This window comes from Alosa pseudoharengus, unplaced genomic scaffold (assembly GCF_046254945.1).
Source record: "Alosa pseudoharengus isolate Yale_2024_CS ecotype anadromous, Long Island Sound unplaced genomic scaffold, YU_APseudo_1.1 YU_APseudo_1.1_scf_2, whole genome shotgun sequence".
Taxonomy (NCBI): domain Eukaryota; kingdom Metazoa; phylum Chordata; class Actinopteri; order Clupeiformes; family Clupeidae; genus Alosa; species Alosa pseudoharengus.
The window spans coordinates 52,446,005-52,469,256 of record NW_027468663.1 but is presented as its reverse complement, the minus strand read 5'-3'; the positions used below and the strand labels follow the sequence as shown (position 1 = coordinate 52,469,256).

The following is a 23,252-nucleotide window of genomic DNA, read 5'->3' as shown; positions in this document are numbered from 1 at the left end:
TAGTACAGGCGAAAGAGTGGTGGATAAGATGAAACTGTGTGTCGGCGTTGATCAGCAGTTGTTGGGTATGTGAGTGGAAAAAATGCTACACATATTCGAAGCCATCACCCAGATGATGTAGGCTACCAATCACTGAAACGAGGGGAAAAAAAACTTACCCTGCGCTTCAGCAGCCTTTGGATACACATAAAAATAGGGCCAAAACCTATGGCTTAAATTAAATGATTTCGTAATGACAGAAAGCTATGTAAATCGCGTGGTAATTACCTTTATGTTGGGGTAACTTGTAACTTCTCACATGAGGAGCTGGTAGTGTTAAGTGCATAGACAGCAAAATAAAGTGACAACGCTAACCAGGCTAATAAACAAACCATGCTACGGTGAGTTAACGTCAAAGGGCAAAGTCACGTGACTTCTAGTTGTAGTCTGTTTATGAAATAAAAGGAGCAATTTCGTTTTTTTTAAAAAGGCAAAATATTGTGATATTTTCACAGTTAGTAGGCTAGATTATTACTTTACACACAATACAAAAAAATATTGAGGCAAATTGTAGACCCTTCCATATACAACTAAACACAGATGTTGAAGGTCTTGCTTAAGTGGATTTTTAAAAATAATTTTTCTATGTAATTTGCACTTTCAGAAATAAGAGATGCTGTAGGCCTATTTTCAGTTTTATAGCTGATTGTCTTATTTTGTTTACAAGTTACAGATGGAGTCTGGGTACTTATTGTACTGTTTAGACTACATCTTACACACTTCAGGCTGTTCAGATAGCTAAGGGAAGAGACTGTATGACACTAGGTGGTACAGCCTGAGACATGTACAAAAAAAAAAATGCTTTCTGCATATTTGTTTTGCTTTTCCCTCCATTGTACCGAACTCGTACCGAACCGTGATGTCCGAACCGAGGTATGAACCGAACCGTGACTTCTGTGTACCGTTACACCCCTAATATACACTAGATGTCGCCTTGACTACTGCTGTTCATTGGAACGAATGCGTCAATCGAGACGCCATCTTGCTTCAGTGATCCACTCCTCTATAATGCATTAGCGTCAATCTGGGCAAAGATCTAGCGAAAATAAAATCACCATAAATCGTCAAAATCTCAAGCAATTATCTAGTTTTTTGGGTTGTTCCAACTGACAGGCATGTATTTATGGTTGAGTCTAGAGAAAACTAAGCTTAAGACGATAATAAAGATACATTTTACCCGTCTAGCCCCATAGACTCCCATTCATTCTGCACTAGCTAGCGGCGGCCCCTAGAGGAACAATGAGTAAACTGCAACCAGGTTCGATACAATGAAAGTAAACAGGCTCTTCTAGACAGGCTCTGGTTGAGGCCACATACCCCTCGTCTCGTTTACTCATGTAAGTTGTAATCTCACCAGAAGTTGCTGTAGATCTGTAGAACATTTACCTCTGCTACTACATAGGCTACGCCAGTCGTTACTTTTATAATCATGGGTCAGTGCCATGGGCAAACGAGATGTAGCTGAATTCATAAATGACAAAGCCATGAGAAAGGTGATTTTCTTACGTTTCAACAACAAAGAAGCCGATCTGCCATCATTGTGAGAAGTTCCCAAATTTGTCGCTAATCGCTAAAAAGGTTTTCTATCGCTGGGGATGGCCAAACGTCGCTAAATAGGTAACGCTGACAATACAGGAGAACTAGTTTAGCACTTCAGATCCCTGTACAAAGATGGCGGCGGTGTTGACGCATGCTGAGAAGCAGAAGGCGACATCTAGTGTATATATCTATGCCCTATGATGAGGTGAACCCCCAGATATACTTCCAGTATGTAGTAATCAGGAAAACACTCTTATTACTCCTTTAATGGGTATCTCTGCCTCCATATAACCCAACACAACCCTGTCATCATGTGCCTGTAGATCTGTCTGCAAACCCTTGATGTAGACACATCCTCTCTGGATCCACTCAAAAACCCTAGCAGCAATGGAGGAGTCGTTCCTCAGGTAAACATTTACAAATAAAAGTAAAGTGACTGGCATTTAGGTGACACTTTTATCCAAAGAAACAAAATTAGCAAAGGCAGGTTGGGGTTCAGCATGTTGTAATAGTAGTACTCAGCACAGGTCTGAGAGCATGGTGGTATTAGAGAATAGGTCTATTTTTCGTATTCTCATTTGGATGAGACTTGTGAGGGAACTGCAATGTTGATGAGGTGCTGTGGCCAGACCCAACTAGGTAATAGTAGTACCCAGCACAGGTTAGAGAATAGGTCTATTTTCCGTATTCTCATTTGGATGAGACTCGTGAGGGAACTTGAACTGCAATGTTGATGAGGTGCTGTGGCCAGACCCAACTAGGTAATAGTAGTACCCAGCACAGGTTAGAGAATAGGTCTATTTTCCGTATTCTCATTTGGATGAGACTCGTGAGGGAACTTGAACTGCAATGTTGATGAGGTGCTGTGGCCAGACCCAACTAGGGGACAGGATACACTCATTTACTAACAACTCACTTTTTACGAACAACTTGTTATCACATGATCTTCTATGCAGTATGTGCAGCATATTTTTCACGCCTATAAACCATTTCACACCCATTCCCCTTACATTTGTGTTTAATGTAGTGCAGGTGTACTGAATGCATGCATAGCCTATATGTTTATGATCGCTGCTGCAACACAGCACAGTCATATAGGATCCATGACACCCAAACAATTATTTTTTTTTGGGGGGGGGGCAGGATTTGCCTGTGGCTTGCTTGACGGAATACCCTCCGGATGTATTCTGTATGTTTGTGTGCAGACAGCTTCAAATGTGTCCAGCCAAACTGGAGGATCTGTCACTCTGGAGTTCCAGCAACACCAGCAGCTGGAGAGGGAGAGTATAGATTTCATCCAGTAGTACTTTGGCCAAGATAAAATAACAAAATATGTACCTCACAAAGACACTGTTACAGTATTCACCCATAAAGGCAGAGTGGAGTTTAATAAGGAGACCTTCTCTCTGGAGCTGAAGAACCTGCAGAAGAGTGACAGTGGACTCTACAGAGGAGAGATCAGTGCTGGAGGGAGAAGTTACGGTTGAGTTCAGACTCTCTGTTCACAGTGAGTGTGACTGATGCTGTAATATTGTTTAATATGAAACATTTTCATTTGGTTATAATAATAAATATTTATTTGGTTACTCTTACAATCTTTATACTCCACCATTTGGGGAATTACACTCATTTCACACCTCCCCTTAAGTTAAACAATTGATTTTTACCTTTCTCAAGTTCATCCAGCCGTTCTCTGGGCCAGATGTACTAACGTTTTTGTGCCCACTTCAGGCGTATTTGATTCGCAACGTGCACGTAAAAACACTGCGAGGTATGTACAAACAGGCCGCACTGAGGAAAAAGCACAGACTGCCTGTCGCAGGAGCTGCGAATGGTTATGTGTGCTTTTCTGTGTCATGCATATTCATTCATCGGAGGGTCAGGGGAAAGTGGGAGTATCGCACAAACACAGGGGAGTAGAAGTGCTAACAGCGATTGATTAGGTATTCCGCCATATGTAAGAAAACAGCGCACGTATGTTTTGCGGTGAAAAGCAGGTGTAATCCAAATCGTGGTTAAATGCGTCAATTAGAGAAACTTTTAGGGAAGCTAAATCAGTATTTAGAGCATTGGTTTTCTTCATTGTACTATGTTAAAAGCAACCTTAAAGGAGCCATATGTAAGAAATGTATTTCAATTAATCATAAAATGGCCCTGATATGTCACTAGACATTAAGAAATCATGTTCGTTTCAAATATTTATATCACTGACAACAGTAGTCCAGCCAGGATATTGTCATTTAAGTGGTGAAAGTGAGGTTGCAGCCCTCAACTGATGTTGATGTTGTGTTTTGTCATGTCATGTTGTGTTTTGGCCTGATGCGCCACTCTCTACCTATCTACTAATCACAAAGTCAGTAGTGTTTTGCCATCCGGGTTGGCAACCTCAAGTCAGAGGGGAGGAGGAGGGGATGCACCACTCTACAGTAATTTGAAAGTGATTGCAGTACCATGTTTGGCCACAATCTTACATATGTTCCTTTAACTTTTGTTTGCCTTTCTAATATCGTAGTTTCACTTTCACAACATACACTTCCAATCTGCTATACTGTATTAAAGGTGCTCTAAGCGATGCCACACGTTTATTAGGCTAAAACATTTTATGTCACTTACTGCAAACATCACCAACCCCAAGCTGTGTCCTGAATACACTGTAAAAAAATGCAATCTCTGTGGACAGCCCAGGCTCCAAAAACGGCAACAAAAACAACCTGGGCAAACCTAGCCCATAAAAACATAACAAACTGTTCCAGCAAATCACAGACGAGATGCACGTTTAGGAGAGTTTCAATTGCACGGGAGCAGCACGGGAGGGAGGGGGAGGAAGTAGCGAGCTAGCTCTCTGTTTTGTTTGAAAGTAAACAGAAGTGACGTTACCCAGCATCGCTTAGAGCACCTTTAAGTCATAGCCCTAGTCTACGTGCAGTAAATAGTTTAAGTATTTTTTAAGTAAATTAGTAGAACTACTAGGCCTACTCTGTATGCCGCTGCTCGTTGTATCGCTAAAGTTTTATTCTTTTTAATGTCGCAGTTGGTTAACTTTACATAGTGGTTCAGCTGTTGGCTGAGTCTGGCGATACCACTTTTAGCTCCAGCCTAGCATAGATCATTGAATCGGATTAGACCATTAGCATCTCGCCTGCTAGCATCACATTTAAAAGTGACTTATATTTCCGGTAATTTTCCTATTTAAAACGTGTCTCTTCCCAAGTTAGAAAGTGTAATAAGACTAATGGAGAATGAAACGTGGTGATTTTCTAGGCTGATTTGACATGGAACTATACGACTATTATTCAAGCGTAATAATCCAGTCACTAATCAATTCCTCTGCTGCAGCTTGCTGGAAGTTAGCCTATGGGGACTATTTTCAGGTGCTGCATGATATCATTGTGCTGCTGCGCAGATGGTCTTCCTTGATTATTACACTGGAATGAGAGTAATAAGAAGACAGTTTGGGTACTCTCCATTGGGAAATGTTTCTAACCCTAGCATCATAATGGGTGTAGACTTTACATCAACTTTGAGATCATTGGATTAAAAGAAAACACAGTTCCTTATCAAAGTAAATAATCATTGGTACCAATGATCCCCAGTTTTTTTAGTATGAACACATGTAAATCCAACAGTTAGCTGTAAAAGCTAAAAACAATACAAAACATTTTACGTCATTACAAACCCAAATTGTTTGGGAATGGGAACAAGAAGCATTGAACCGACAATTTAGAGTGCGAGGGAAAGAAAAAGCAGAACTATGGACAGAGAGAGAAGCCAGACATCCTGAAAGTTCCGGGAGTATCCCGCATATTGATAGCGGCTCCCTGACGTCCGCAAATTAGATAAAATCTCCCGGAATCTACAGTGAGCGATCAAGAGCGCGCATGCGAGACCGAGTGTGCATCTGTGTGTAGCGTGCACACGACGGGAGAGAGAGAGGGCGTGTGTGTCTGAGCGCATCCAAGACAGAGAGCATCCTAATTGGCCTGTTTCGCTAAATCAACCAATCAGTTTTCAGTGTGGGCGGGCTTTTATCTCTTTTCTCCCGAACTTAATTAATCAGTTCAGTGTATAGGAACAGAAGCATCATGGGCATGGCAGAATCAGTGCTTCAAAAAAGGAAAATGTTAGAATTTCAAAGTGTAGGCTACCCTTCTCTCATAAGAATGATAATGATAGGCCTAATCATGCATGCTGCACTGTTTGTAACAGTGACTTTAGCATTGCCCATGCTGGTTAAATGATTGCAAAAGAAATGTTGAGGTGAGTTTAACAAGTGTAAATTCATGTGCATAATCAGGCCTATACCCTGCCTACTAGATGGCTAGTACATAAAAAGAACTACCAAAATCTACATATTTTATTTTCACAATTTCTATATATAGGCCTTACTTATTTGGTGTACTGACTAGACATTATTGAACATATTAATCTGTATTGAAGTAGGCTAAAGTTTTTTTTTTTTTTGGGGGGGGGGGGGCTTCGTGATACCTCCCTGAAATGACTTTTTGCAGGTTGGGATGTCTGGAGAAGCAGAGTAGAGAGGGACATTTCCATGCAGATGAGAGAGAGCGAGTGGCTGCACCGAGGGTATCTGAGCATGAAGCCGAAGAGTGGTGACAGGTGCAGGTTGTGTAGCCAGCTGGGGCATTGGGCGCGCGACTGCTATGCTATGCGCGCGACTGCTAACCAGAAAGGGCACCGCACACGCAACTGCAAAACAGGACAGACACAAAATGGTGGATCTTCATCACAGCAGCGTAGCTGTGGTCCTGTGTGGACTCAGAACACAAACCGCGCATAGGATAAGCAGAACTTGATTCAGGAGTCGCCAGGTCCTGAGAATGACACTTCAGACTTACTTTTTGAACTGTATCCTCAACTCACATCAAATCCAACGACACAGTCCAAACTCTCTCTTTCTGTAAACGGAGAATTTATTTTTTGGTTGAAACTGGAGCAGACATTAGCACAATGGGAAAAAGGGATAGCAGCAAGTTTGCAATGTATGAAAGTTTCAAAAGTGTGCATGTGTCAGGAGCATATCCGAGACTTTGTCTAAGCCGCTAACGGTGGGATATGAACATAGTACATTACAACATTCATTTCTCCTCTCCAAAGTTTCCCCTGAAAATTTGTTGGGTCGGGACTTATTATGTAAGTTAAATCTCACCATCACATTGACAGCGGGAGGAGTGGGATTAGAGGGCCCCATTATGATATTTTGTCAGAAATTATGCCCTACATGGATAGGTTATGAGTGTAAATTCCCCAATAGCATATTTGAATCACCAGTGCCGACCCAAGGAGAAACAGACACCTGAGTATTTGCGTTGTATAATGGCAAACTTTACTGAAACTCCACCTCCGGAGTATTTAGAAAGTTGGTACCAAGTAGGAGAAAAAGTCGACTCTATTGTCATTGTTACCACCAGAATTGAAAGATTTGTTTGCCCATGCCAACTCTTATCCACATGTGGCTTTGGCTAAGACAAAGGGTGAATGGAGTGATATTGGCCTGTGGGTGAAAGAGTGTGTGAATGAGAATGATTGGGCACCGGTGCATCACACCCCACACTTATTTCACTCAGCTACATAAAACATATACTTCTTACAAAAGCATGGCTCCCTAACAGTGAAGCCAGCATACAGAGCTATATTTGTACAACCTGAGCCAATACAACAAAGGAAGATGGTAGCTCTGTCTCCTCAGGAAAGCTAAAGTATTTACTCAGCTGTTCCAATAGGCATGGTCGGCTACTGCAGAGCCTGGATCCTAAATTACGCGGAGAGAGCCAAGCCGTTACAGGCTTGCGCAAATGCATGCAAAAATCTGACTGACTGTCATGACTTCCTGGCTCAAGGCCGCCACAACAAAAAAGGGGGAGACCACACCGGAGTATATTTAACGCAAAATAGGTTTATTAAAGAAACTATGTACAGAGGTCAGTAAATGTAAGCCAAAGTAAAACTGTAGTGTATGTCAGCTTAATGAAATGTAATGCAAAAAGGTATGTCAGTGGGGAGTGTGCTGTCGAGCGAGCAAGCAAGAGGTCTCTCGTGGACTGGGAGGTCCAGGTTTTATGCGGCTCCTAATTACGCCACCAATTAGCCACGTCATCAGACTCCTAGAGCTCCCCCTGCAGGCCGAGAGACAAACACAAAACAGCATCCAAAAACTAACCGATCAAGACTTTGTAGTTCTTCAGAGCCCTATTTTTACAACCCCTGCTGTCTATACCACGTCCATTACGGACACTAGGGCTGGGATAAACGATTATTTTCTAAACGATTAATCTAGCGATTATTTTTTCGATGCATCGATTAATCTAACGATTCATTTTTTCAGTCCGATTTCGATTCGATTATCTCCCAATTAATTCACTAATAGCAACTTATACATGTTTATTTACATATATGAATGAAAAAAACATGAATTCTTTAACATTGCAATATATGTTTATTGCTCTTAAGATTCCAAAATAAAAGACAATACAAGTGCAAAGTAATACATTCTTAGTCAGAGGTAGCATTCAATAAAGTTCAGTAGTGTATGTCTAATTGAGTGCCTGTCATTTTAAGACGTTTGTGTGGGAATCCTTGCAATTAACATTAACACAGTTACAGTTTTTCTCAGTCGCTTTGGTGCTTTTCTCAGATCAGAATGAAAATTCTATTAGTTCAACCTCTACAACATTTTGTCATTTGTGCACATCATAGTAGCAATTTCTCCTTCCTCTGAACAAATTGCACATGCTTTTGGACATGTATCAGTCGCTTTGTCATGTCAGTCAAAATAAACTATACTTATGGATGCTGAATAGTCGTTCCCAATAAAACTAATAGTCTTCATTTCATTGCTTGAGTCATTACATACAAAATTGGTGAACTAGTTATCAAATTCTATCACAATGCTGTAGAATTGCAAAGAGCATATAGTAAAAATGTGAAATGTACATCAGTGTCTTGTACTCACTTACTCTCCTAACTACAGCAATTTCTAACTTTACTGTTTTCAAATGGCTGTACAAGTACTATATAGTGCTGTCTTGAGCATGTTCAGGTAGTGTCACCGAGTTCTGACCTTTTTTTGCATGGGAAAACACTGAGAGAATAAACTGCCATAATGAAAACATGACAAAGCCATTTGACTATCTTGTTCATAAACGATGGTGTCAAGACTTCTCATATTGATGACACTGGCCGTTTCATTGACATAAATACTTGCTTTTGAGGAATGGACTATCCATTTTGAGCAAGTGACCTGCTTTTTCAGGTTATCCACTAGGTTTTGCAGTTTGCACTAATTGTTTTGAGAAATGCACTAACTGCTGTGCAAATGTTAATAGTGATGTGAGAAAAGCACCAAAGCGACTGAGAAAAACTGTAAAAGGCTGCTGATGTGTGGATGCAATTCATAACGTAGTTAGTTCAAATAACGGTTCGTACTTCTCCTTTGGACAAGCACTTTTGAGTCTTGGAAAACACTTTTCCATTTACATCGGGATTTTGCAAACATTCAGAGTCAATAAAATGAGCCTGAGTAACGAATACAAGCAGCTGCAAGTAAGCATGCTAAACTTGACATCCAAAAAGTATTCTAACATTAGCTTTGAAATACTGCTTGATTGCATACTGTAACTTAACTTAGTTTAGTCTCCCCAATGTACTATGTTGTGATAAGACCTTAGCAGAGTTTACCTTAACTTTAATGCTGCAGTTTTGATAGGGTTGCCACCTGTGTCTGACAAAAATCCTGGACATTTTGACCATCCAATCGACCTTTTTGTTTGTAAGCAACGGCGCCTTTCGCACATCTAACCCAAGATAAAAACCGTCATTCTAAGCGACAATTGTATAGCTAAAATTAGTAAGAATGACAATTTCTAGTTATTTGTTTAGTTAATTGCTTTATTTAATAGCAGACCTTTATTATTTTTGTTATATTTTCAACAGTTTTTAGTTGTGGACACCTGGGGGCAGTATTGAGAAAAAAGGGGGAATACATAATTAAGTTCTGCTTTTTTGCTTATGTGGAATAAACTTTCCTTTCTCTGTCTCTCCTTGTCCCACACACTCTCCGTCTCCACCTTACCATTTGTAATGAACCTCCACAGTGCGTGCCCCCACCACCACCACCCATGTTATGCTACGTCATTTTTGTAGAGCCAATAAGGCTGTGCATACGTTTATGGACGTAGGCACGCTTCAATTAAACTGAAATACACATTTTGCGCATCATGTACAAAAATCCAGGACATTCAGTGTCCAGGATTTTTATTTTTATTTTCCTGGACAGACCATGAAAATCCTGGACAATCAGGAAAATCCTGGACAGGTGGCAACCCTAAGTTTTGAACAAATTTGCGCAGCATGGTCACGATACTAAGCGGATTTAATAGCAATTTAGCCCACTGTGTTCTATGCAGTGCTTCTATGTGGCAACAACAATCCTTCAACAATCGTGAATAATTTTTTAAATGCACATGCAGAGGAGGAGCAGCGGGCTCGTTACGAGAGAGAGCGGGCGGGGCGAGGAAAGGCTGTGTGAGTAAAAAGTGCAGCTCAATGAAATTATCTTATCTTTAATTTAAATAGTAGGACTATAACATAACATCAATGTGTGGTGGCCGGTTTTGATTTCGTGGTGCCCAGCCACAGATTAGTCAACGTATGGAAAACACTGAAGGTGTAAAATTAAAAATATTTAGCAGCACATGTTATGCTTGACGAATCGACGCTCATATTTTGCGTCGACGTCATCGATTGCGTCGACGTCATCGATTACGTCGACGCGTTGTCCCAGCCCTAACGGACACTATCATCACTATTGCCACTGGCACCTCCAGCTATGTTGGACAGAGACGCACCTCCATTCACAGACGCAACGTGACTATCAGTCAATAGACGATCGATCATATTCTCCAAAAGGCAGATATTCTCCTTCAGAATCAGAATAGGTGAATAACAGATCCAAGACTTCATCACACGTGAATTTTTTTTCCAACATTTGGTGTATTTCTGCTTCAATTTGTGTAAAACTATGGCCCGCATCGCTTCCACGTTATGGAGGAAATGCGCGTCTTCTTCGCGTGTTTCTCGCGTGTTTTTCATGTCCTTCTTGAAAACTTTGGAAAAAAAAGGTTGAACTTGAATCGAAGCTCTGGGTGTCTACTAGGGGTGAACGATTTTGGAAAAAAATCTAATTGAGATTTTTCTCACCAATATTGCGATTGCGATATGCAATTATTTTTAAGCTCTTTATCTTCTGTCTTATTCAACAAAGACAAGCAATATATTATTCTATAGTATGACCAACACAAAATTAGATAAGTTAAACATAAACTGTTCTTTCCTGGAGCCCAGGCCTATTAGGGGTTTGCACCGACGTCACGTTCTGGCCGGTAACTATGGTAACCCAGCACGCGCGGCCATATTGGCGATACTCAGTGAATGAAGTACAATGGAGTATTATGCACTTTGGATATCTTACGTGATTGTAGCCGTGTCTAAACAACAGAAAATCTCATCAAAATGCGTCTAAGATGCAAAGGCATATAGGGCAGGACTTGGACCACAAGAAAAGGCGCGATATTTCGAGAAATTACGGATTATTGGCAGCGCAGATCCATATGAGTTGGGTGAGGGAGACGAAGTACCAAGTTCAACCACAAGCGCCCCCCTTCCTCTGATAACTTCTGGCATTATTGTCCCTTCTCCCTGGTTTTTTAATAACTTTTGGAAGTCGATACCTACACCAGATGTTTTTCTCAGTCTGACCTATTAGTACAACCTAAAACACGGCAATAATTAACCATTTTCCTTGACGATGTTAGGGATTTACTTCAGTGCCTAATGCTTTCTAATGAGGCGAGTATCTCCAATATGGCGATGTCCAGATCTGATGACACGCCGTGCAAACCCCTAATGTTATGATGGCATTAGGTCATTGAATAAGATTGATGAATGAAATATTTTTTATTTAACTATTTTAATCACATTAGTAGACCTATATTTGTCGAACTTCCAGCCTTGTAAACATTTAATGATTCTTATACATTTCTATTTTGTTTCTATTTCATGTAAATATGATCTTTCGTTAGTTAACAGTTAGGTCTACATGCAGTGGCACTGACACCTTCTCCTTGTCCTGTGCTCTCCATACACGCGCGGGCACACACACACACGAACACACACACGAACGCACGCACACAAACACACAAACTCGCTCCTCTCCTCTGTAGGCTACTTGCACGTGAATCGGAACAAACTACTGTAGATTGTTGCAGCGCAAATAAATGCGGCCGAATGACCGTTCCGCTCGGTGTTAACTAAAGGTTAGCATCATCAACACCACAGCAATATGCATGCATGCAAATTAACTAGTTTGTTCATATCACAACAAAGCCAATCGCGGAGACAAAATTTTCTAAACAGGCAAAGTTAGCAGCATGTATGTAGCCTAAAGCCTTAGCTGGTAAGCTAATGTTAGAACAGCTGGGTTTTTGGTGGTTAGCTGTGTCAACTACTTGCGGATAACATTATGCATCAATTCATTACTGTGAGATAAAATGTTTGCGCCGCCAACCCCCTTGGATATCGCACTGTACTCCAGTCAGGGGCGCAGCTACCCATTTTTGAGGGGTATGCAACAACAATATTGGCGCCCCCCCCCCAAAACAAAAAACACAAACAACAAAAGCAAAATAAAAGGCCAATAATTTACACTATTACTGTGCATGAGTGTCTATTGAATATGTTTTTAAAGATATGCTGCCAATTTGATGTTTTACTTGAAGTTATACTTGATAAGTATTGATAAATGGTGCATTGCCACTTTAAGAGAGTCTTAACGGTTTCTCATAACGTCCTTTTGCCAGCTATTGCTCACAATGGATAAGGCTGATACTAGGCACTCTAGCATTGTTTGTTTGCACCACATTGACAACACAATATTAAGTTATTACAAGGAGCCTTCATTGTTAGGATATGGAAACATGTAATGAGTTGCTGCTGTTTGCAGTTTGCCATTAAAAGTGCAGTATGAGCATGGTAGCCACCTAGCTATCTGAATGGAATAGGCTATGTTTCAATCGGCATTATGCTTAACAAACGCTAGTTCGTCTGTTAACATTTATATTTGCAAGCCTCCATGTACAGACGTCATCACTTTAAATACTACCTGTTGCCTTTCACCGTCCACTTATTTAACTGCTGTTGCATCCCTTAACATGCCATCTCCTTTTCCCACTTTCTTTTTTTATTTTTAGTCGTCAACAGCTTTTTTTTTGCTGTATCCATCTTTTCCCATAGACGGCAACTCACTACTCGTAGGCCTATCTGCTCACCCAGCACTCACGGCGCCCCCACTCCCTCTTCTATTTCAAAATTCTATGATGGAATCTTATGAGATAGGGCGCTTACTCTAGCCTGTTAGTCCTCTAAAATGTTATAGACCATTGAGAAAATGTTGAAATGATTTAAAAACGGACAGCAGTAGCTACATATAGAAAATACCAAATATATGGCAAGCGCAATAAATGCGTTTTGGTTACGTCACATATTACAAAGTGTAATCGCAGCCTTTGCGGTTTGAAAATCACGTTTCATCATATCGCGATATCGCAAATGCAATAAATCGTTCAGCCCTAGTGTCTGCCAACTAGTGGCCAAGAGTACAAATGAGATTTGACACTGTACTCGCGTCTATCGTCTGTTTTATTCAGTAATGACGCTTGTCGCAATATTGCGACGTGGGCGGTTAGAGGGTTAAGGACAGACAGAGACAGAGAAGACAAAGATAGAGACATGCACACAATCAGACTTACCCATCCGGGGGCCGAGACAGTGCATCGGCCATCACATTCTCAACGCCCCAGATGTGACGAATGGACAATCTGTAGGGTTGCAAAAAGAGTGCCCACCACATAAGGCGTTGGTTAGAGTTCTTCAAGGACTGGCGGAATGTGAGGGAGTTGTGGTCTGTAAAGACCACCACAGGATGTACCCCACCCCCCACGTAGACGTCAAAGTGCTGGAGCACCAAGATTAATGCCAGGGCCTCCTTCTCAATCCACACAAAACAGGCAGCACCAACTTGATCCACACAATGTTCTATTTGCGGTAAAGGAACACATTCCGTTTTTTTGACCATGTTCATCTTTCTGTAATCTGTGCAAAACCTATGCCGACTAGGCCGAGCATCTCCCACGTCTATATCGTGCTCGATCAGACTGGTGCCAGTTGGCGTGTCTGAAAACAAAGACGAAAACTAAAAAATTAAAGACTTTAACTGTTCCCGTTGCTCCCCTCCCAAATGACTCAAAAGACCATCCAAGTCAAGGTTGTGCTTGATGCATAGCTGTTTCAATGCTTCCGCAAAGGTCTTAGATGTCAAATTGGACCCACGGTCACTTTGAACCACTTTTGCAATACCAAAGATAGATATGAATTGAGATAAGGACTTCACAATGGACTTAGTAGTGATGCTCGGTACAGATGGAATTGGATGTAGGGGTGCCGGTTTAATGCATGCATTCGGTTTACCCGCAATTTGACATACATGGTGTCGTGTTCTTTATAATATATATACGCGAGTCAGTCAACTGTGTTCCGAACATGAACTAACTTTATTTTCTCTCCTCCAAAACCATTCCCAGCACCAACAACACATTAGACCCCAACAGGACAATGTCATTAATCATTTTACAATATGCCACACATGGCAAGACTTAATAAACTTCGCTACATTCCTTTTAATTTGCGGCCAATAGAAATGTTGAAGCAGCCGACTGTAGGTCTTCTTCACTCCAAAGTGTCCATCTACTTCCCGTGAACAGTTTTTAACACAATACTACGATATTCATCAGGCACTACTACCTGCAACACTGGATCTGCCACCTCCATGTCTGCATGTGGGTGGTTGACGTGAACTCAAATTCAAAGTGAAAAAAATAATAATTCAAAAATATATGTCAAATGACATACAATTATATTCCCTTATATTTGAATAATTCAAAACTGAATGTGTCCATTTCTAATTCTTCATATATTTTGCATATTATTCACTTTTTGGTGTGGCAGTCCTAAAATGTGTCCACCGGTGCAACAAAATAAGGAATGACATTATTTAATTCAGAGAATGTTGGACAGATAAGATAGATAAGCCCAAGGCATATTAGTTTGCCCCAATTATATTTCCACATCAAACATACCCCCAAAACATTCAGAATTATGTTATTTATATACTATAAGATGTACACACAGAGACTTCGCCCAAATGTCTGGGTTACATTCATTATAATTAGTATAAAATATAGTATCTTTATTTCATCCTTATAGCTGCATAGTGATGATATCATTATTATACTATCCAACAATTTTTACATAATTTTTTCATTATGCAATTCACTGCAAAGTGCTCCTTATTTATTTGGGTGATTTGGCCCACAAATGGCTTCTTCTCGTACCTCACTATGACAAATTTCCCCACAGTGTACTCTTCCCCTTGCTCCACTTCATTTCCACTATTGTAACTTTCAGGACTCTTGGGCTGGGCTTCAAAAGTCTCAGAGGAGCCGCTTTCCTTTGCTCGATTGTCTGGCCTCGCCTTTTTAGGGGAGAAGCGGCAGAAACAGCTGAGAGCCTTGTAGAAGATCTCCCCTGGCGAGAATGACAGGATCTGGTGCGTGGTAAGTATGCCTGGGACTTTTGGTACAGACGGTGGCAACATCTCATGAAACATTTGTATGTCTGCCTCATTGATCAATTTGAATTGGATGTTGGGGACCTCTTTTTGGATCAGGATTTCATAAAGGTCCTTTGGGCTTTGTATGTCCTGCCCTCCATGGACATGGTTGTCGGCCATTGGCTTGACTGCACCGCCAACCCCATCCGGTGTGCCTTTTCCGTGGGCTCTCTCCGAGTAGTTCCACGTAATCCTCTTCAGTGGATATGGCACACTGCTTAACAGGTAACAGTTGGCCTTGTTCCTGTACTGAGTTACTGGACTATCACTCAGTACGTGCATAGTGTCAATTGTGTGGCCAGACTTTTTCACAATGTCCTGGGCCACTGGTTTCAGATGGGCCCAAACAGCACGCTCACTGTGGCTGAATCCGAGATAGTGGCGTAGGACTGTGACCCTGTGCATGTGAATGCCACAACAGTGTGGATAGAAGCCTGCTGCCTGTTCCCTCCAAAATTAAATGACTGAATTTCTGTATTCAATTTACAGGCGTAATTTTCAGAAAAGTCCATGTGCAGGACCATTTCATTCTCTTTCAGGTGTTCCTTCAGATGCCTGAACTTCTTGGCCTGATGAAGCCAGTTGAACTAGTGGTTGGCAATACCTTCCAACTCTTTCTGGAACTCTTCAACCAGTTCTCCCACTGTACCATTCTCAGTCTTCTTCACCCAGTTTTTATGTTTTGTCTCCGACCACCACATCTTCCTTCGCCAAGTGTTCCCATCTGGCCCGATCATCTGGGTTGTGTGTGGCAAGCTGGACTTCATCAAAGCAGCACTCAGTGCATGTGCGCTCCATGCATTTCAAGTTCTCAGTATTACAGGTTATGCTGGAAGAAGATCTGATAGGCTTTTTGATGGTAGGATACCACGCTGTTATAACGCATCAATAAGTAGACACAGGTTCTCGTGTTGGTAGCAGGCGCATGTATTGCGGCCATTTGATTTGGCTTCTGTTACATAAAATGGCCTGTAGCGTACAAACTGTCTGTAAGACAGTCGAAGGTGTGGTCCAGCAGTCTGGAGGTATTCCTTGTGCAAGTCAACCAACGATTTTGCAAGTACTCTCCTCTGCATTTTTCTTTTCTTCCAATGGTTTCTTTCTTCCCTGGAAGAAGCCTGCTGTTCTCATCCCTTAATAAGAAGGACTCCACTTGTTTCTTCTTTTCGTGGGCAGTGTTTTCTCGCTTTGTTTGTTTTGCTTGTGTTTTTCTGTCAGCATGTTTATCCATATTCCGTTTTTGCACGAGGCGTTGATTCTTTCGTCTAAACCTATTTGCTCTTCTTTTTTCAGCCTCAAGTTTCTTCATTAATGTCTCATTTTGTTTTCGTAGTTTCCGTAGTTCTTTGGTCATTGAAAATGTTCTTCTTTTTTGGGGTGTATTTTGGTCTTGGGGGAACTTCTCTGGTGTGCTACAAAAAACGGGTACTGGTACTGGGGCTTCATTGATCACTTCATGCAGAACCGGCCTTGCCACTGGGGCTCCATTGATAACTGGCCTTGCCACTGGGGGGTCATTGATCTCTTCGAATGGCTGGTCATGATCCTGAGGTGATTGTGGCGTAATATAAAGGACAGCATTAGTGGCTTTTTCCCTTGCCCTACATCTCCGCATTAGTGGCTTTTTCCCTTGCCCTACATCTCCGCTTTGACTCTCTCCATTTCTCTCGTAGCTTCTTCTGTGTTGCTGGCGTCAGACTTCACGCTTAGCTGAACAATTTTCTCGCATGCTTTCTTCTTCTGATATCTGGAGAAAATGATAAAACCCAACCATGAATACTATGATATGATGGTGCATTAATAATGTCATGAAATGTTTTAATTCTTAGGCAAAAATAACTTGTCAAATTTACTTTCTGCGTTTCTCTCTCAGGAAGTTCTCTTTCCTCTCAGGATCTTCATTCAGCCTCTCCCTAAACTTCCTAGACCTTTCCTTGGTAGTCATCTCAGCCTCTCACTTTCAACATGGAAATCAAACTAGCTTTAACAAAACAGGGAAGGAAGGTTTGAGTTGACGGGCCATCCAAATGCGGCCGTCCATTAACCTCCATTCATTTTTTAGACTCGGATTATATCTCTTTTGCATATTTAAACTAATTTTTCAATAAAACTTGTAATACAAACATTTTTTGTTTACATGTTTGCTTTCACTATGGTAAGGTTCATTATGATGGGAGTAAAGGAAAAAAATAAGTGAAACTGACTTCATGTTGTACTATAGGACAGTGCGTTGCACCAGTGGACATTTTCGAAATCAATGCTAGTATGTGGCCTAGCTATATGAGAGACATTCTTGATCCTGAGTAACAGTGTTAAGGTTTTCAATGAATGTAAATTGATAAAAAATATTCAGATCAATACTTAAATTGCGTTGTACCAAAGGACTACCTTAAGACGACCAGTTCCAACACTGCACGGAAATAGTGATATTATGAAAATATTTGAGACAGAATTGACCTTGTATGCAGTCCATCTGCTCCAGTGATATCTTCTGTCCTTCCTGATTCTGGAAGGACCCCTCTCAGTAATGGGGTGGTCACATTAATGTCTGTTTTATATCCACATAATGGCGTTGCTCCAGAAGGACACCAGTTTTGCGGACAAAATGTAATGTGTCATAATAACTCTACATAGGGACCTTAACACTTATAACCTCTAGATTCGGTAAGTAAACACTCATATGACATGCATTCAAATATTTTAATGTATTTAGATAAATATTTCATAAATTACAGTCATTTTAAGATAAGTAATACTACCCAGAACTGTTGCACCGGTGGACAAATGCCATGTTCAAAACAGAATATTTGCATAGTTGAAGAACGATACTCATTGTTTGCAGATGGATTAGATGTAGAAGAATGAACTGCATATTAAAAAATGAATTTTAATGAAATATTATCAAATTTTAGTTATATTTGTCACTGGGAACACAAAAATTGAGCACATCAACAACCCACGTGGCAACCAACTGCGAAGCAGCAAGCCATTCCGAACACAGTAACCGTTACCAGACTCATCTGAAGCCAACTCAAGATACTTTGCCAGACCTTTATCCTTTATCTGGGCATCCACAATTTCACTATGGGAGAGAGGTGTTGGTAATTTAGGAACAAATAATTTTACAGTACTGGACTTGGATACATCAGCCGTGTCCTTTGCCTGTGTCTGAGCTATTGCCAGAGTAACCACACAGGCAGTGAACACCTCTGGAAACTCCTTGAGACACTCGTCTGGCTCAGCCAATGGCTTAACCACAGGAGGTGGTGCTGGCAGGGGCGTAGATTTGCATAATTACGACTGAAATGTCCCCACCAATATTCAGGTTGAAATGGGGAAAAAAGCGCTCACATGCGCTACACAAAGAGTTAAATCATTTCTCACTTCAGTGCTGCGGATCATCTCGTACAGATCTTGTAATGTGCAGTAGCCTATAAGGGTAAATCGCGCTGATTTGAAGTTACCTATAATAACTACCAGTGAGCCGCAATCTCCTGCGCAGCATGCAGCGCTTCGTCTTTACTTCACTACAAGCATGAAGTGCGTCCAAATTCACCCATTCTTCTCTGTTGAACTTTTGTTCATGAAAGAGCCTTTTCTCAGCTTTTAAACGGTGCTAGCTAGCCACTGTTTGCTGTAATAAACAGTTCGCGAGAAAAATAACTTCAAGAGATTTAATAATTATTCTCTGCGCCCATCTCCACATCCATTCGTCTCGGTGGAATATCGTAGGCCTACACACTCTTCACGCAACACATGACAAACCATATATCAGAATAAACAGCAGACCTTACCGAACACAAAGGTGTAATGCATTCCCGTGTATAGTTAGCTGTTCCAGAGTAATCCGGTTTTGAAATAAATTATAGCAAAATTCAACATGGTCTTTCGGCTGCATTTCTTAAAACTGAGCTGTGCTTACATCGCCTAGATATCTGTAAATATTAGAATCAGAGAATATACAGGCAGCTCATGTTTGTCAATGTAGCCTTAATGATTTCTTTTCACAAAATGCTAAGCATGCATGTATTTAACTTTCTTAAAACTGAGCTGTGCTTAAATGGGCATGATTTCATAACAGACCAAATAGAAAATAAATGTTAAATATAGCCTACATATCTGTAGCCTACATATTAAAATCAGATTATGTAGGCTACACAGTGTAGTTAGATCAAGTTGGACAGTAGCACATTTTAATCATGGATAGTTGGACAGTAGCACATTTTAATCATTTTATATATTCGGAGGGGGGGGGTAGTGGGTAGTGTCCCCACCAAAGCTCAGACCAAACCTACGCCCTTGGGTGCTGGTGACCCCTCCGGCCAGACACAATGACCCGCCAGATTGTTTCCAATAATAATGTCCACACCATCTATGGGCAGAGATGGTGGAACCGCAATAGTGACTTCCCCATTAATAAATCCAGAGTACAAGCAGATCTTATGTAATGGCACTGAAAAAGATTGAAGTCCAATACCACATATTAAAACAACACTGCCCGTGTCTGAGACAGAAGAAAAAGGCAAAACAGATTGGCTAATAAAAGACTCGGATGCACCTGTATCCCGCAGAATTTTAACAGGAACCCTCTGAGCATTGCCTACCAGCGAGACAACACCATCAGTAATGAATGGACTCTAATCAACACTGATAAATTCGCTTTACCAATAATCTCCACTGGCACATTTGGCCACTCAGATTCCAAAGACTTATAGTAGAGCGGCTACAAGGCCAATTTGGCAAGAATCGTGCAAATTATGATACAAGCATGAAACTTGGTAGGTATGTGCTTATGACCAATACAATCAAATCTACCTGATTGGCCACTTGAAATAGTGGCCATTTTCCAAGATGGCCGCCAAAAAAGACTCCAGAAATTGATTTATTGCATAGAATTGACCTAGCAAATTATGATACAAGCATGAAATTCGACATGTATGTGCTTAAGACCAATACAATCAAATCTACCTGACTGGCCACTTGAAATGGCGGCCATTTTCCAAGATGGCCGCCAAAACAGACCCCAGAAATTGATTTATTGCATAGAATTGACCTAGCAAATTATGATACAAGCACGAAACTCAACATGTATGTGCTCAAGAGCAATACAATGAAATCTACCTGATTGGCCACTTGAAATGGTGGCCATTTTCCAAGATGGCTGCCAAAAAAGACCCTAGAAATTGATTTATTGCACAGAATAGTCAAAGCAAATTATGATGGACGCATGAAATTTGGCATGGATGTGATCAAGACCAATACAATCAAATCCACTTGATTTGCTACTTGAAATGCTGGCCATTTTCCAAGATGGCATCCAAAAAGACCCGAGAAATTTGCAAAGTTCAAATGTGCAAATTGCAAATGTGGTGTAAATAATTGTTCACTCTCCTTAAATATGTTTCCATAGATGATGAAGTGATACAGATATTAAAAATGTTCCACAATGACAAATAAGCCACTTATGACACACAAATAGCATGGTGATAACATGCTAATAATGCCAGTTCTTAATGTCAATGGAGGGTGTTGCGTGATGCCACCCCCCCAAACAAATAAAATGGTTATGACATGCTAATAATATAATGACACTAATATGCTAATAACGGCAATTCATGGTTTTCTCGATGTTGCTGTTAAACAAAAGATGCGTGTACACCAGAAACAACCTCAGCTACAAAGTAGCCAAGGTCGTTGAAGAACCTTTGTCATGAATTCGCTTTTTTCGCTCTGGATGTTTGATTTAGCTAATCACATAACGGCTCTGGCTTGTCAGCCTGGGACATTCGAAGATAAGAGCATTCCAATTGTTTTTTGCCGAACCGCTCATTACCATCATATTAGCTGACTTTTAATTGCTAAATCGCTTAATCGCTCTGGGGGTCGTTTCCAGAAAGCATCGTTTGCTAACTTGCGTCGCAACCTCGGTAGTACGCTCCATCGTTCTTGGATTTGGTGTTTCTAGAAAGGGTAGTTCGAACTCTCAATCGCAAACAAGGACGCAAAGTTTGGTCGTTTGAACTACTGCCTCTAGGCAGTCGCACTTGTGTCGTTCCTTGGTAGTTCCTGTTGGTGTCCGGAGCGCCTAACCAAAAATCACAACCGCCTAACCAAAATTTGCGAAGTGGATGTTTATCTCGTGACTCAATGATTGATCTATCCTGTAGCTTAATTTTGATTAAGACACTGCTCCTCTACTGGGCTCATTCTTGCTATTTATGTTAATTAAAGTATTGCCTTGATTTTAGTATTATAATCTTCACAGTCCCTAACAGCAGCAGTGTTAAATGGTGTAGTGGCTAAATCAGATGACTTATTATCCCAACGTTGTAGGTTCGATTTTCTTATGATGTGAGATTGTCCTCTTGCTTCTCGCTACCTGCAGATGAACTAGTGTGACACGTAGATTCAATTGTTTTTGACTGATGTATTGTACCTATGGTCTCTCGATGTAGAGTAACTATATACATAAATATGTATGGTCAAAACCTATTGTTGTGTCTCGTAGGCCTACTTTTACTCAGAGATGAAAAGAAGAGATAGGATGCGAACTCCGGCCGAGCGCGCAGTGCACCAACGCGCTGCCGTTAAGCCACGAGACAGTTAATAACCTATGGGATACCCAGGTATTTGTCCAGGCTATATATTTTTTCCAACACAGATATATAACACAAATAATGACTCATATTGGTCTGCTTAAGTTAACTGTTTTCTATGCTTGCAATAGGTTTAGGTTTTGGCTGATGGCAATGACAATACCAGCATTAATCACTCGGTTTAGATTAGAAACATGTCGACATAGGCCGTGACAGAACATTTCTAGGGGGTGGGGTATTACACGTTGCCACTGTTTCCACCAATGATATGTATCGCTGCATCATCAACAACGTTGTTGGAACTATGGTGTTCGAACGTCGGAGGTAGCGAATTGCGACACAGGTACGATGCTTTCTGGAAACAGGTGTAACAGTGTCGTTGTTTGGTCGCAAGTTGCGTCGTACCATGGTGGTTGAGCAACGTCGTTGCTAACTTTTCTAGAAATGACCCCCAGGTCGTCCAGATTGGTTCGCTCCAGGCGAATTCACTTTGGTCGCTTTATTCGCCGACCCTCCATAGACAAATAATGACTTCCGTCTTTCCGGTCGCATAGGTCGCTTTTGGTTTTACATGCAAATAACAGCGGTAACAGTTATTAACGACAAATAAGCCCCTTATAACACACTGATAACATGGTGATAACATGCTAATAATGACAATTCTTGATGTCAATGGAGGGTGGTGCGTGATGCGATACCATTGTGGTAATAATATGCTAATAACGGTAATTTATGATTTTCTCGATATGGGCGTTTAAAAACACTAATAACGTGCTAATGGTACTAACGGTAATAATATGGTAATAATGTGCCGCTCACTATAATTTCTGCTCTCTGCGACTGTCCCCACAATTACCCCAGAGTTAGAGAACAAGGCGACCAGAGTGAATCAATCAGCAGTGGTCCAATGTCGCTGTAAGTGACTAAAATTAATTCCGAATAACCTCAGTGGCTGGTTTAATTCAGATAGTTTTGGTCTAAATATTGTAAGGATATGGATAGTGATACAGTGCATATACTCAAATGTAAAACGGCATATACAGTGTAATTTGTGGTAGGAGAGTAGGCTACAAAGTAGGGCAGTAAGAACAGACAGGAATATTATATATGAGGCATACTAGCATATAAGTGTTCTGTGTAACCACTCTGAAGGCCTGACTGACCGCAACGTCAAAAAAAAAAGGTTTGGTTTGACTAACTGTAGCAACATTGCCCTTTTCCATCCTCAAGGTGAGGGTGGGTAAAGAAATATAACATCTTACTTGTGACATGGTCAGAATAATCAGCAATTGATATTGATATACTGCCACACCACTCATCAAAGGCATTTTCTTCTT

The 23,252-nt window shown here is 41.0% G+C and overlaps 1 protein-coding gene across 4 annotated transcripts in view; it reads left to right on the top strand.

The window, feature by feature from the left end:
• Positions 1-23,252, top strand: part of LOC143134820 (uncharacterized) — a 64,311-nt gene that overhangs the window by 3,435 nt on the left and 37,624 nt on the right. For 2 of the 4 annotated variants that reach the window (XM_076295498.1, XM_076295497.1), the window contains exons 3-4: positions 1,902-1,985; positions 2,784-3,085. The exons of the other annotated variants lie outside the window; for them this stretch is intronic. The gene's annotated coding sequence lies outside the window, so the exon portion shown is untranslated. The remainder of the gene's footprint in view (positions 1-1,901; positions 1,986-2,783; positions 3,086-23,252) is intronic. 4 annotated transcript variants of the gene reach the window in all.